We start from the raw sequence: 12957 nt of genomic DNA, 5'->3' as shown, positions 1-12957 counted from the left end.
TAAATTATCTACTTAAAATTATCTGTTAGTTTAAGGACTTCCCCGAAACTCTATGCGTGCTAATGGCTTTACAAGAATGTAACATCAACTTTATTTCTATGTTCTCTCTTAACCCCCAATGTACCTTCTTGTATATAAATAAATAAATGCTTGTCATCCTTATGTATCACCTTTGTATTAATTTTTTATTTTCCTTGAACATTCTCATTTTGTTAACTTACTTCTCTTATAGTATTAAGTGTTTTACCCCGTCACAACATCAATTAAAAAATTTCTATATTACTATTAATTTTGCCCGAAACGCTTTGCGTAATAGTGGCTTCATTAGTACAGTATGTGTAACTGCTGTCCCTTCAATTGAACAATACTCTTATTACACATAGAAATCACAATAGTGTGATGCATCAAATTTATTTATTTATTATTTATTTATTTATTTATATACAAGAAGGTACATTGGGTTTGTGAGAATATATAGCATGGTATTTACAATCTTGTAAAGCCACTAGTACGCGCAGCGTTTCGGGCAGGTCCTTAATCTAACAGATAATTTTAAGTAGGTAAATTCTAGCAGAATTAATAAAATGATAACAGATACATTGCAAGAAAGAAAAAAAAGTGAGATGAGAGAGATTAGTAGGAATATTAAAGCACATTGGTAAATTAAAGTTCAGTTTGATTGCATTGACAGCTTGATTGGTAATTTAAACGAAGATTAATAGGCACCATACAGCAAATTGAAAGCACATATAAGAAGACAGCAATGATCACAATGGTAAAGTTGTTTGGATTGGGTACATGAAGATTGGGAGATTGGGTAGCACTAGATACAGTGCAATTTTAAAGCAACAAGGTAGAAAACTATGAAGATGAAATAAGGTACTTTTTAGTTTTGTTTTTGAATGACACAAAAGTTGGACAGCTTTTCAATTCATTAGGGAGTGAGTTCCATAGACTAGGTCCCTTTATTTGCAAAGATTGTTTGCACAGATTAAGTTTGACTCTGGGAATATCAAAGATATATTTATTTCTGGTGTGGTGATAATGGATCCTATTACATCTGTCCAGGGAGAGTTTCAGAACATGATTTGCATTTAAGAACAGGGTTTGTAAATGTAGTTGACACAAGAGAATGTGTGGAGTGAGATTATGCTTAGCATGTTTAGGGAGTTAAACAAGGGGGCTGAGTGTTGTCTGAAAACAGAATTTGTTATTATTCTGAAAGCAGATTTTGCTGAGGGATGATGGACCTGAGGTGGTTTGCAGTGGTTGAACCCCATGCACAGATACCATAATTATGATAGGGATAGATTAGTGTATAATATAGTGAGATGAGAGCAGAGTTAGATACATAGTATTTGATTTTGGAGAGTATACCAACTGTTTAGAGACTTTCTTAGTTATGTGACTTTAGACTTTCTTAGTTACTTTCCATCATTTTTATTATTAATGTTAACATTGTCTATCTGAAGCTGAATTGCATTTGTTGAGTTGCTTCCAAATAAGATGTAGTAGGTCTTTTCTATGTTAAGTGTTAGTTTGTTGGTTGACATCCATAAGTGGACTTTTTTTTTAGTTCATTATTAACAGCATTATGTAGTGTATGTGTTTTGGGGTTAGAATAGATGAGGGTAGTATCATCAGCAAACAATATAGGATTCAGAATGTTGGTGACATCAGGCAGACCATTGATGTATATAAGAAATAGGAGAGATCCCAAGATGCTGCCCAGTGGCACCCCAATGGTTATTGGTAGAATGGGAGTGGTTATATTATTGATGGCTACACATTGGTGTCTATCACTAAGATAGGATTGGATATAATCCAGGGCATGGCCTCGGATTCCATAATGATGCAGTTTACATAAGAGGTAGTTGTGATTAACAGTATCAAAGGCCTTTCTCAGGTCAATGAAGAGTCCAATCGGAAACTCATTTTTGTCAAGGGCTGAGTAAATTATATCAAGGAGACTAATAATTGTGTTGTTAGTACTCTCTTGGGAGCGGAAGCCAAACTGACTGGGGCCGAGTATGTCGAATTTTACGAGGTAGGAGTACAGCTGTTTGTAGATAATTTTTTCAAATATTTTTGATAGTACGGGTAGGTTTGATATGAACAAATTTGAAATGAGTTTGTTTGTTTCATTTCAAGTTTGAAATGAACAAATCCACAAGAGCCATGACGAGGGTTCAAATCTACGTCCGAGAGTGTGTAATGAAGTAAGGGCGAAGAGGTAGAACAGCTTATTGACAGAGCTCAGGTGCATGGGGGAATTGTGTAAAAACCTAGTTTGTGTCTTGGAGAGACTGCTGGATCCGTGGTAAGTCAAGTTGATTTCTTGGTTGTAATTCTTATCCATGTTGTAGCTCAGTCGATAAACCACCATACTGCGCCAAGTTTATTGTGAAATTCCCCCTGTGCGCATGAAATAAAGTGTTCCCCAAAAATTCTTTTTTCTTTGTAAAATGATAAATTCCCTTCCCTGAACATGTCTATGTAAAAATAAGTACCAAATTCCTCTTACTTTGGCTCTGGGGACGTGGACAAGGTGCGTTGTGATGTCAATAGGGGCTGGTCGCCCGTGCGTGACACGCCCAGACACGGTCGTGCGGGCAATTCAAGCACCAGGTGTTACCATAAAAATATTTTCAATTATCTGTTTTATGCATTTCCAATGCTGATTTATTTGCTTTTTTTATCGTATATGATGCATATTTGTATTCTTTACCATATGTGTACAGTAGAACGTTCATAATGTTCCGTGGAACTGTGATACATGTGTCAGCAATGTGTCCAAAACAAATGTTTATTGTCGCAATATTGTTAAAAATTCACTAAAATTACAATATGTACAGTTTCACACACTACACAGTAACACACTGTATTACACACTCAGTACTTCGGAAGTGAGTAATAATCAACAAAGTAGTCCATGGTACACAGTACGGCTTCGCTCTCGTTGCACCAGGTACAGATAGATTTTCGCTTCCTGTTTCTTTGTTCTGTGTGCTTGCAAATAACGCACTCATGCACACCCTTGGCATTAGTACCTGTAGGTGGTATGTAGCCAAGCTTGTAAAATGTAAGGTATTCTTGCAAAGATTACAGGAAAAGATCAATTTGTAAGGTAGTCGTGAAAAGATCGCCTTGTAAGGTCCTACACAGGAAGAAATTCAGCCAGCCTCAAAGAGTGTCCGTCAGTCTGGAAGAGATTCAGCCAGCCTCAAAGAGTGTCCGTCAGTAAAGAAGAGATTCAGCTATTCTTGAAAATATCTATGGAAAACACCACCATGGAAGCCGCTAACACTGTTTATCTATGCTACTTGTATCAGATGGATCATCACTGAACGCAGAAAACGATTCATCTATGTATCATCTAAATAAATTGGAGATAGCATAGGTGGGCAAGGGTGGCGCTCAGAGCTACAACTGGATACGCTCGCTGTATTGTCCTCATAGGTGCTGTATCACTTGCATCTGACCTTTGTGTTAGGTCCTTATTGCACCTAGCTTCACCAATATTATGACCCTTATATTCTTCAAACATTAAGGTTTGAATTTCTCCGACAAAGCGCGATCTTTCAACTCCGCGTCGGACAGGTGTTTGGGAGCCCAAGGCACGTGCACCACTCATGGTTGCTCACTCAGTACTAAGCCAGCCAGCAGCCTTAGGGCATAAAGGGAATTTTTTCCAAGATGGCTACCTCTCACTGGAGGTCCTAAGAGTCCATTTCGTACACAACCAACCTCGCACACATTTAGAATGGGTACGAAAAAATCAAAACGCGCTTTCTCAGTTGGCAAACCGAGTATTCTTGGTTGGCGCAGTTAAGTGGTTAAGGAGCGTCTGGGATCTTCTCGGATGTAGGTTCAAACCCTCGTCACGGCCCTTGTAGATTTATTCATTTATTACTCTTATGTTCTTTATACACACAATCTTTTGAATAAATAATAATATTACTATTATTATTATTTACACACACAAAATCACACTAACGTGATATACATCAATGAGAAAATTCACTCGGGCTGTGAGGCAATGCGAACCTGCAATGTTTGCGTCACCTCACAGCCCCAATGGTTCGTTCATTGATGTATATCTCCTTAGTGCGATTTTCTGTGTATCTGAAGATGGGCGTACAGTGTTCAACTACAATACTGCACCCCTTCACCTGAGTGCTTAGGGGTCTTAAGTAAAACTTGGACTGGCTTCAGGACTTCCTGTGATATCAGGATATCACAGACTTCCTGTGATATCAGTAGAAATCTGATTGCAAGACTTTTAGGAAGTCAGTGATGGTACAGTGGTAGAGTATGCGGCTGGCAATGCCTTGGTCGTGGGTTTGCAACACCACACAGTCCCAGTGGATTTTCGTATTATTATTATTATATATAAATTATTATTATATATTATTGTAGAGGTGACCCACGTGTTACAACAATAGTACAGTAATTCACCTGGAACTGTCGTCGTAGGGAGAAGAAGGGCTGGTAGGGTAGGTGGAGCAAGTCTAGGCTCCTCAGGAAGGGTAGGACAGAGGGAATCAATGCCTCTTAGGGGTCCTATGGGCACATATCCTAAGTGCCAGTGGTGCCGGGCAGGCGTCGTCCGCGTTGGGTCACATGCAGTTCAAATCTGGCCCACTCGGCCTGCGCGGGCTGCCGCGCGGGTAGGCCGTGCGCCGTCGTCGTCCACCAATCAGGGCACAGCCCTGCCTATACTGTAAAATGTCTCCTTGGCGGGCACTTTGAATGTGGTTCCCTCTACACTCCTCCCGTCCCTATAGAACAATGGGTATGTTGGAGGGAAAACGTTTCACTATATACAACATGTCTTTTTTGTAAAAAAGTCTGGTTTCATGAATGGGTCCTATTACAATTATTACCCGTATTATCTTTGCACTGTACACGAACATTACGATTATTACCCGTATTATCTTTGCACTATACACGAACTGTTTTAACATTGCATACACTACACTATTCCCTTTCCTTTTTCTTTCTTTTTTTCTTTTTTTTTTTCTTTTTCTGCTCTTATGGCTCACACCGAGGACATGCATACTCTGGTTTTGACCGTACACTCGCCAGAGTCACTCCCACGCAGACCCCATGGAACCACTCCGCGCACATATCGCATTGCACCATAAACTTTCCATCGTATGGTTGCCGACACACACAGTAAAGGTCCTTATATGGCCCTCCCACTGGGTCCTGAACCTGTGACATATGATGTTTAAACTTCTCAATCCAGCCCGGGCATGTACGGTCCTTGCACTTCTTTAGTTTATCATGATTTGCTGTGATGTTGTCATTCTGGAGCTTGACCCTAAATAAACAAGATGAGAACTTGTGGATGATGACGCCTGGGCCCTTCCACTGCGGTGATAGCTTCCGGCACTGCCCCTTCACCTGTGCCGTGTCTAGCAGGTAAACCAGGTCCCCTTTCTCATAGACCTGTAGCCGTGCCCGTAGGTCATAATCTCTCTTCATTCGTTCCTGGTTCGTGGATAGAGACTTCCGTGCCAGTCCATGCGCCTTCTCAATTTCCTTCTGCAAATTTGCTAGGTAAGGTACTGCATCTGATTGAAGTTGCACCTCCCGGGGGTACATTAAATCTATTGGCTGGTTGGTTTCCCAACCGAGCATTAACTTGTTGGGCGTGAACCCCGTCTGTCGGTTCACACTAGACCTGATGGCCCCTGCTATGTGTTGAATATAGGTGTCCCAGCTGTCATGTTGGGAACTGGCATAACACCGCAATGCATCCATGATGGTTCTGTTATACCTTTCCACCTGCCCATTCGCCGACGGCCTGTAGGCGGTAGTACGGGCCTTGTGGATGTGCATCAATTCGCAGAGCTTCGTAAACAAGTCACTTTCAAAATTCCTGCCCTGATCGGTGAAGATTTCAAACGGATACCCGAACCTGGTGAAGAACCCATCGAGTGCTGCTCGGGCGGTGTTCTCTGCCGTCTGGGACGGTAGTGGCACACACTCAATCCATTTAGTGAACTGATCTACCATTACCAGGAGATATTCGTTGCCTTTCGGAGTCTTAGGCAATGGTCCCAGAATGTCCAAGTGTACCCTTTCCATTGGTGCACCCGCCTGGTACTTAAGCAGCTCATGCCTGCTGGTCTTGGATGCTTTTTTGTTCATACTACAGTGGTGGCATGATGCCACGTAATTTGCGACATCCGTTGATAGCCCGTACTAGAAGTACCTTGCTTTGACCCGCTCCATTGTGCGATTCCGGCCCTGGTGGCCCATATCAGGTATATCATGGCACAGATTCAGTACCTCCTGCCTCAGGCTGCTGGGTACATACAAAAGCTTCTGGGCGGCTCCCCCCTGATCTACTTTGTACCACCACCAAAGCCCATTTTCCATGAGAAGTGCTTCTTTATTTAACCAGTAGTATTTTGTTGCAGGGCTGGCCCCGAACAGGTCCCCTTCTGTTGGCTGACGGCCTCCCACCCATTCTCTTACCATTCTCATGTCCGGGTCTCTCTCCGTCCGCTCCTGTAACTCAAGTAAATGCACCCCTAGCCTGTCCGCCGTTGTTCTGGTGATGATCCTAATGTCTACTACTTCTGGGGCCACTGCGTCTTCTTCCTTATAAAGCGTCTCGGCAGGCTTTCTTCGGCCATCTTCACCAGGGTCCCATGGGAAGACAGCCAAGTTGGAATCCTCCGACCACCAGTCTTGAATAGGGGCTATAGTGCTCACGCGTCTAATCGTCCCCCGGATCTGAACGTTACATGCACATCTGAACGACCCCGTAGCCAGTGGGACGACGTCATCTACCGTCTCCTGGAAGGTCGCCCAGTTCTGATGTGCCCTGCGACAGTATGGGCATCCTCCACACGGCAGGTCCTGCACTGGCACGTCCTGGCGAAAGTGGGTACATGCCTGTTGAGTGCCTCCCTCCCTGGATAAAGAGTCTGCATTGTTGTGTTTTTTACCTGCTCTATGCTGGATTTTTAGATCAAATTGGCTCAGCTCCTCCAGCCAACGTGCTAGTTGGCCCTGGGGGTTCTTAAACCTAACCAGCCAGACCAGGCTGCCGTGGTCAGTGCGTATGGTAAAAGGCCGCCCCAAGAGATAGTGCCGGAACAGCCTGGTAAACCTGACTACTGCCAATAGCTCTTTCCTCGTGGTGCAATACCTTCTCTGTTCTGGGGTCAATGCGAAACTGGCATAAGCAATTACCTTTTCTTTCTTCTCTTGAACCTGTAGCAGCTCCACTCCTATCGCCCAGTCGGAGGCATCGGTGTCCAGGATGAAGGGGTCATGTCCATTAGGTAATCCCAGCACCGGAGCTGTAGTTAAGGCCATTTTGATAGCTGCAAAAGCCTCCTGATGCTTGTCTCCCCATTCGAATCTGTTTCCGCCGGTCAGTGAGTATAGGTGTGCGGCTAACTCTGCAAATCCCTTTATGAAGGTCCGATGGTAGTTGGCCAGTCCCAGAAATCTTTCCACGTCTTTGGATGATCCAGGCTTCTGCCATTTCACCACTGTGTCTATCGCCTCTTTTCCCAGTTCTAGTCCTGCCCTGCTGACCATCCTGCCTAAGAACTCAACCCGTTTCTTAAAGAGGGCGCATTTTTGTGGTTTCAGGCGTAAACCATAGGTTCTGAATCTCGCAAATACCTGTGCTAGGTTGGAGAGGTGGCTTTGGAATGAATCGCCCAGCACCAGGATGTCATCCAAGAATGCTAGCACAGTTTCCCAATTTAGCTCCCGCAACACCAAGTTCATAACCCTGGCGTAGGTAGCCGGAGCATTACAAAGACCAAAGGCCATTTTCTTAAATTCAAACAGTCCGTATTTTGTTATGAATGCCGTCTTCTTCCGATCTTCTTCTGCTATGTTGATCTGATAATATGCCGAGTTGGCATCTAGCTTGCTAAACCATTCGTTTCCCGCCAAGGTGTCCAGGCACTCATCGACTAGAGGGAGTGGGTACACGTCCTTTATGGTGCGAGAGTTCAACCCTCGATAGTCTACACACCACCGAACTGACGCATCCCTTTTCCTTACCAGAACTGGTGCCGATGCCCACTCAGATACTGACGGTTGGATGATGCCCGCATCGAGCATGCGCTGAAGGTGTCCTTTCTCCTCCTGTGCGAAGCATGCGGGTGTTCGTCGTATTTTTTGCTTCACAGGTCTTGCATTACCCGTGTCGATGCGGTGAGATACCTCCTTGAATGATCCCAGGTCAAATTCACTTGCGGCAAAGATGTCCTGGAAGTTCCATAACAGGTGGGTCAGTTGGCTTGCCTGCTCTGCTGACAGTGTTTCCTCGACGTCCTGTACCATGGTCATCATATGGGGAGGTAATTTGACTTGAGTTTCACTTCGTACCCTCCCCAATGCCCTTGCTGCTACCGCTGCGCCCGGCCCCGGTAAAATTTCCCATACTGCCTCTGCATTGGCCACATGCATCTGCCTCTTTAATGTGATATTCTGCCCTGTTACGTTGAGTACACATACCTTCAGGAATTCTCCCTCCTGATGGAGTGTGCGAACCACTGGCACCTGCCCATCCTCCAGGGGCTCCACTATACACTGGGGCATACTTTTGTCCATTTCACATTTGACCCTGGCCACTGAATGTGGTGGGATAACAGTGTATTGGAACACCGCTACCTTAGCGATGCACGGAGCTAGGTTAGGGTCAGGCTCCTCTTTCGTCTCTAGCTTCATAGGAATCACCTGTCCCTGTAATATCATTTGAGACTTGTCTAGGGCTATACTAACACCGTATCTTTTCATGAAATCGAGCCCTAGCAACATGTCGTCTGCAATAGGCGCCACATACACTCCCACAGTGTATTCCCGTCCCGCAACCAGCAAGGAGATGGGGCCCACCAGTGTTCCCGTAAGGTGCATTTGTTTCCCCGCCGTGCTTAAGGTTATGTGTTGTATCACCTGGGGTGGTGGGTTCAACCGTTGATGGATCTCCTGGGAGATAATGGTGACCTCGGCCGCTGTATCCACAATCGCCTTGACCTCCACGTCCCCGATCTGGACTGGGATCCAAAATATAGAGCCGGATCTGAGCTGTCTGATGGTTATGTGATCTCTTCCCCCGTCCTGCTCTTCCGTGCCCGACGTCCCTTGGCCCGCCCCTATCGTGCTCTCCCTTTCTAGGCCTGTTGTACATTGGGTCGGAGTTAGGCCGACTGGACCGACCCATCCGCGTTTAAAGACTCTTTCTCGTCCTCAAATGAAACGCACAGCTTGTTGCCCAGGGGGTCCCTGAGCCGGCGGCTTCCCTCCCCATCACTTCCCGGTTCCAGACAGTCCCGAGCCACGTGACCCTCTTTCCTACATCTGAAACACTGCAGCGGTCGCCTGGGGGATGGGGAACGACGAATATGTGGCGATATGATGGCCATCATGAGACGCCTCAAACTCTCACACACCTGATCCAATTTCCCGCTGAGTTCTGAGACACCTGCTACCAAGACGTCCAGTTTCGCCTCCGTGTCCATGGAAGATGAAGGACCCGAGCCTGCACTCGACGGGTGGTGAGTACCGGTTCCACGGCCTGCGGGACTGGTAGCCGGCGAGGCACCTGGTGTCGAGCGCCGAGAAGCGTCCTTACTCCTGGGTGGTTGCTCATACCGGGAGTACCTGCCCACTGCATTCACTCTTACTGCTGGCCCCTGGGACCCGCGGCGGTGGGAGTCGTGCCTGCTTGAACTTGAGGAGCCGTGGATTGCTACGGCATTGTGCTGGAAGGTTTGGGCCCGGTCGATGGCCTCTTCCATTGACGAATTCCTTGCATTGGCAATGTATTCCGCCAGAGTCTTGTCCTGTAATCCCTGGCCGAATCTCATTACTGCGATTTGTTCCACTTCCCATCGTGGCACATGTTTGTAGGCCCGATGAGCCAAGTGGTGGGCCCTATCTGCCCAATCAGCAATATCTTCTTCTGGTTCCTGCTGGGCCTGGTTAAACTTCATCATGGCTACATCCAGAACTTCCCTATCGCCAAATCGCTTGATCATCTTATGCATCATGCGATTATAATCGATCGACGGTTCTCTGTCCAGTAAGTGATTGTAAAAATCACTTGCCTTACCCTTGAGGCACCATCCTAACTGTGTCAATAACGTAGGCCCACTCCAGTCCTTTTCCGAGACATAAGACGTGAAGCGGCGGTAGAAGGTGGCCCAATCTGACTTCCCGTCATAGTCCAACGCCCGAGGTGGTGTGCGGAAGGTCTCTTTCTGTTGACGATAACCTGTCCGCCTGCTGCAGGATAGAGAGGCATCCGAATCGGAAGTCCGAGAGCTGTGTGACGAGTGTCGAGTTGTCCGTCTCCTTGATCGAGCCGATCGATGGTGGGAGGGGCTCCCCTGCCGAGTACCTTGCTGGCCACTAGCCCTGGAGTAAGCTGGTGACTGAGGTCGACGTCCACGTTGTCTGCTGCTGGCGGCACCCCTAGAGGAATGGCGGGTTCCCGTTTCGCTGGACGAGGACGATGAACGACTTCCTGCCCCCTGACCTAAGGGCCCGGGGCCCTGTTGGGACGGGTCCACCTCAAACGATATAGCAGCCAACAACTCGGGTCTGGCCCGAAGGCGGTTGATATCATAAATGTTGTCCTCCGTGATCACGTGGCGATGCTGAAACTTGATAATGCGAGCGGCCAATTTATCTCCTACACCCGGTAGCAGCTGCAACTCAGCAGCCGAAGCAGAGTTTATCTTGATTTGGGCCATTGTGCTGGTGTCGAAAGTTAAAGCTCCGATATATCGTGCCACACCTGGTAATAAGCCTTAGATCTGGGGCCAGGCACCTCGCATGTATACCACCCCAAACAGAAAAAAAAAAAAAAAAAAAAAAAAAAAAAAAAAAAAAAAAAAAAAAACACAGACACCAATAGCCACACTTAAGGTTCCAATGTTCAGAGATAGAGATAAATGTTCCACAAGGAAAAATAAGCACTGCACAGTCAATAATGTAAATGATGGGGCCAGGTGGGTTTCAAGCAACATAAAACACTGCACACTTAATTGGTACCTAAATCACTTGAGGCTTAGACAAAAACTGGGCACTTACTGCACTTGCAAAGCTGGAAAATCTGATATGGCAGGCACTTTGAGGAACTTTGACAAGCAATGTGCCTGATTTTCATAAGCACTGGGCTGAGGGTTCTCAAAAACACTTTTTTCAGGTGAACGTGTGGGACTGTGTGCAGGGCGGATCACCATCCACCTTAAATCTGGTATGAACACAAACTCACTGGCTCACTTAATGTATCTCTTCCCCTTGAGCCGTTACTTCTGTAGAAAGCCTAGAACAGGTTACGTCTAGTTAACAGTAGAAATGAGAAAATAACAGACCTGTAGCAAGCACCCTGCAGAGCTGGGACCAGCGTCGCTGTAGTAAACACACTGGAGACGGATGCGCTCGGGAACGACAGCCTGAAATCCTCCGCGAGCGGATTCGTAAACAATACAGGTCGGGTATGCTCATGAACGGTGGCCCGTATTCCGTGTGAATGGTGGTACTCGTCTCCCCTTCTTCAAAGAACTTGGGGACCGCGGGAATCGGTGCTTGGGGGACAAGACAATAAAATGCAACAAATCCGGAGAAATAATCCGTATAAAACACTGATAACTGGAACTTATGGAGAATCTTGGGGGATTGCACGAGATGTGGAATAAAACATATGCACAAAAAAACAGGGGTTGAAATATCTTGGGCACCGCTATTGAACAACAAACCGAAGAACATCTATGGTGCAACCAAAGCCAGTAATTCGAGACTGGAACCGTTGAACACTCTCTAAGACGTCTTGACTGAAGTCGGCAGAACGATGATGCAGATATCTTGGCGAGGTCCTCTTGATCACCGCGTGGGAACGTTTACTCACTGCGCCAATGTAGAGGTGACCCACATGTTACAACAATAGTACAGTAATTCACCTGGAACTGTCGTCGTAGGGAGAAGAAGGGCTGGTAGGGTAGGTGGAGCAAGTCTAGGCTCCTCAGGAAGGGTAGGACAGAGGGAATCAATGCCTCTTAGGGGTCCTATGGGCACATATCCTAAGTGCCAGTGGTGCCGGGCAGGCGTCGTCCGCGTTGGGTCACATTCAGTTCAAATCTGGCCCACTCGGCTTGCGCGGGCTGCCGCGCGGGTAGGTCGTGCGCCGTCGTCGTCCACCAATCAGGGCACAGCCCTGCCTATACTGTAAAATGTCTCCTTGGCGGGCACTTTGAATGTGGTTCCCTCTACATTATTATAAATTATAAAAATTATCATATTCGATAGGCAATGTCCACACCCCAACAATGCCATAGGCCTATTTCCACACCCCAACAATTGCATGTTGGGGTGTAAGACAATTGTGGAGCAGAAAGTACTCAAGTACTTACGGAGGATGATGAGAGTGCGAGGAACAAGGTAGTCAGGTGGAGCCAGTGACTCCTTCCTTCAACAGTTTTGTCTCTCCCTCGTGGTATATCCTCAATGTCTTCAGTGGTGTGGCCTCACCACACACTTACACTGCCAATAAGTGTCCTGAGAGTACTGTGGGATGGACAGTTTGGCGGGTATTGTGGACACAGGTCTTTACGACAGGCGAACTTCCGGGGCGTGGAGACGTTGAATAGCAATCTTTGTTGTGATGACGTCACTCGCTCGCTCGCTTACCCGCCACGGTGCTCTTCCCATTTTCTTTGGTTACTGATCTTTGCCGACGTTAAGTGTACTTCATATTACCCGAGACTCACTAATACTAGTGACCTCGACGAGCACAGGAAGCTGGCGGCTTGTCAAAGGTTCCATCCATTTGCCCAGATAATCTTTTCTATCTGTATTTTAAAACCTAATAGAGTTTGGGCGTTTACCTTACCTACTCTTCGGCGAGTAGGCGGTTCCACGGGTTTACAACATACAGGTGAAAGAGCATCTTCTGTTTTCTGTCCTACATTG

General features: G+C 46.4%; 1 protein-coding gene across 1 annotated transcript in view; it reads right to left on the bottom strand.

Moving 5' to 3' along the window:
* The window catches only part of LOC138371960 (tripartite motif-containing protein 3-like), a 70965-nt gene extending 58398 nt beyond the window's left edge, over positions 1–12567 (bottom strand). Inside the window, exon 1 of the mRNA XM_069336998.1 lies at positions 12399–12567. The gene's annotated coding sequence lies outside the window, so the exon portion shown is untranslated. The remainder of the gene's footprint in view (positions 1–12398) is intronic.
* Between the last annotated feature and the right edge of the window lie 390 nt (positions 12568–12957).

This window comes from Procambarus clarkii, chromosome 37 (assembly GCF_040958095.1).
Source record: "Procambarus clarkii isolate CNS0578487 chromosome 37, FALCON_Pclarkii_2.0, whole genome shotgun sequence".
Classification (NCBI taxonomy): domain Eukaryota; kingdom Metazoa; phylum Arthropoda; class Malacostraca; order Decapoda; family Cambaridae; genus Procambarus; species Procambarus clarkii.
This window is presented reverse-complemented; position numbering and strand designations above follow the sequence as displayed.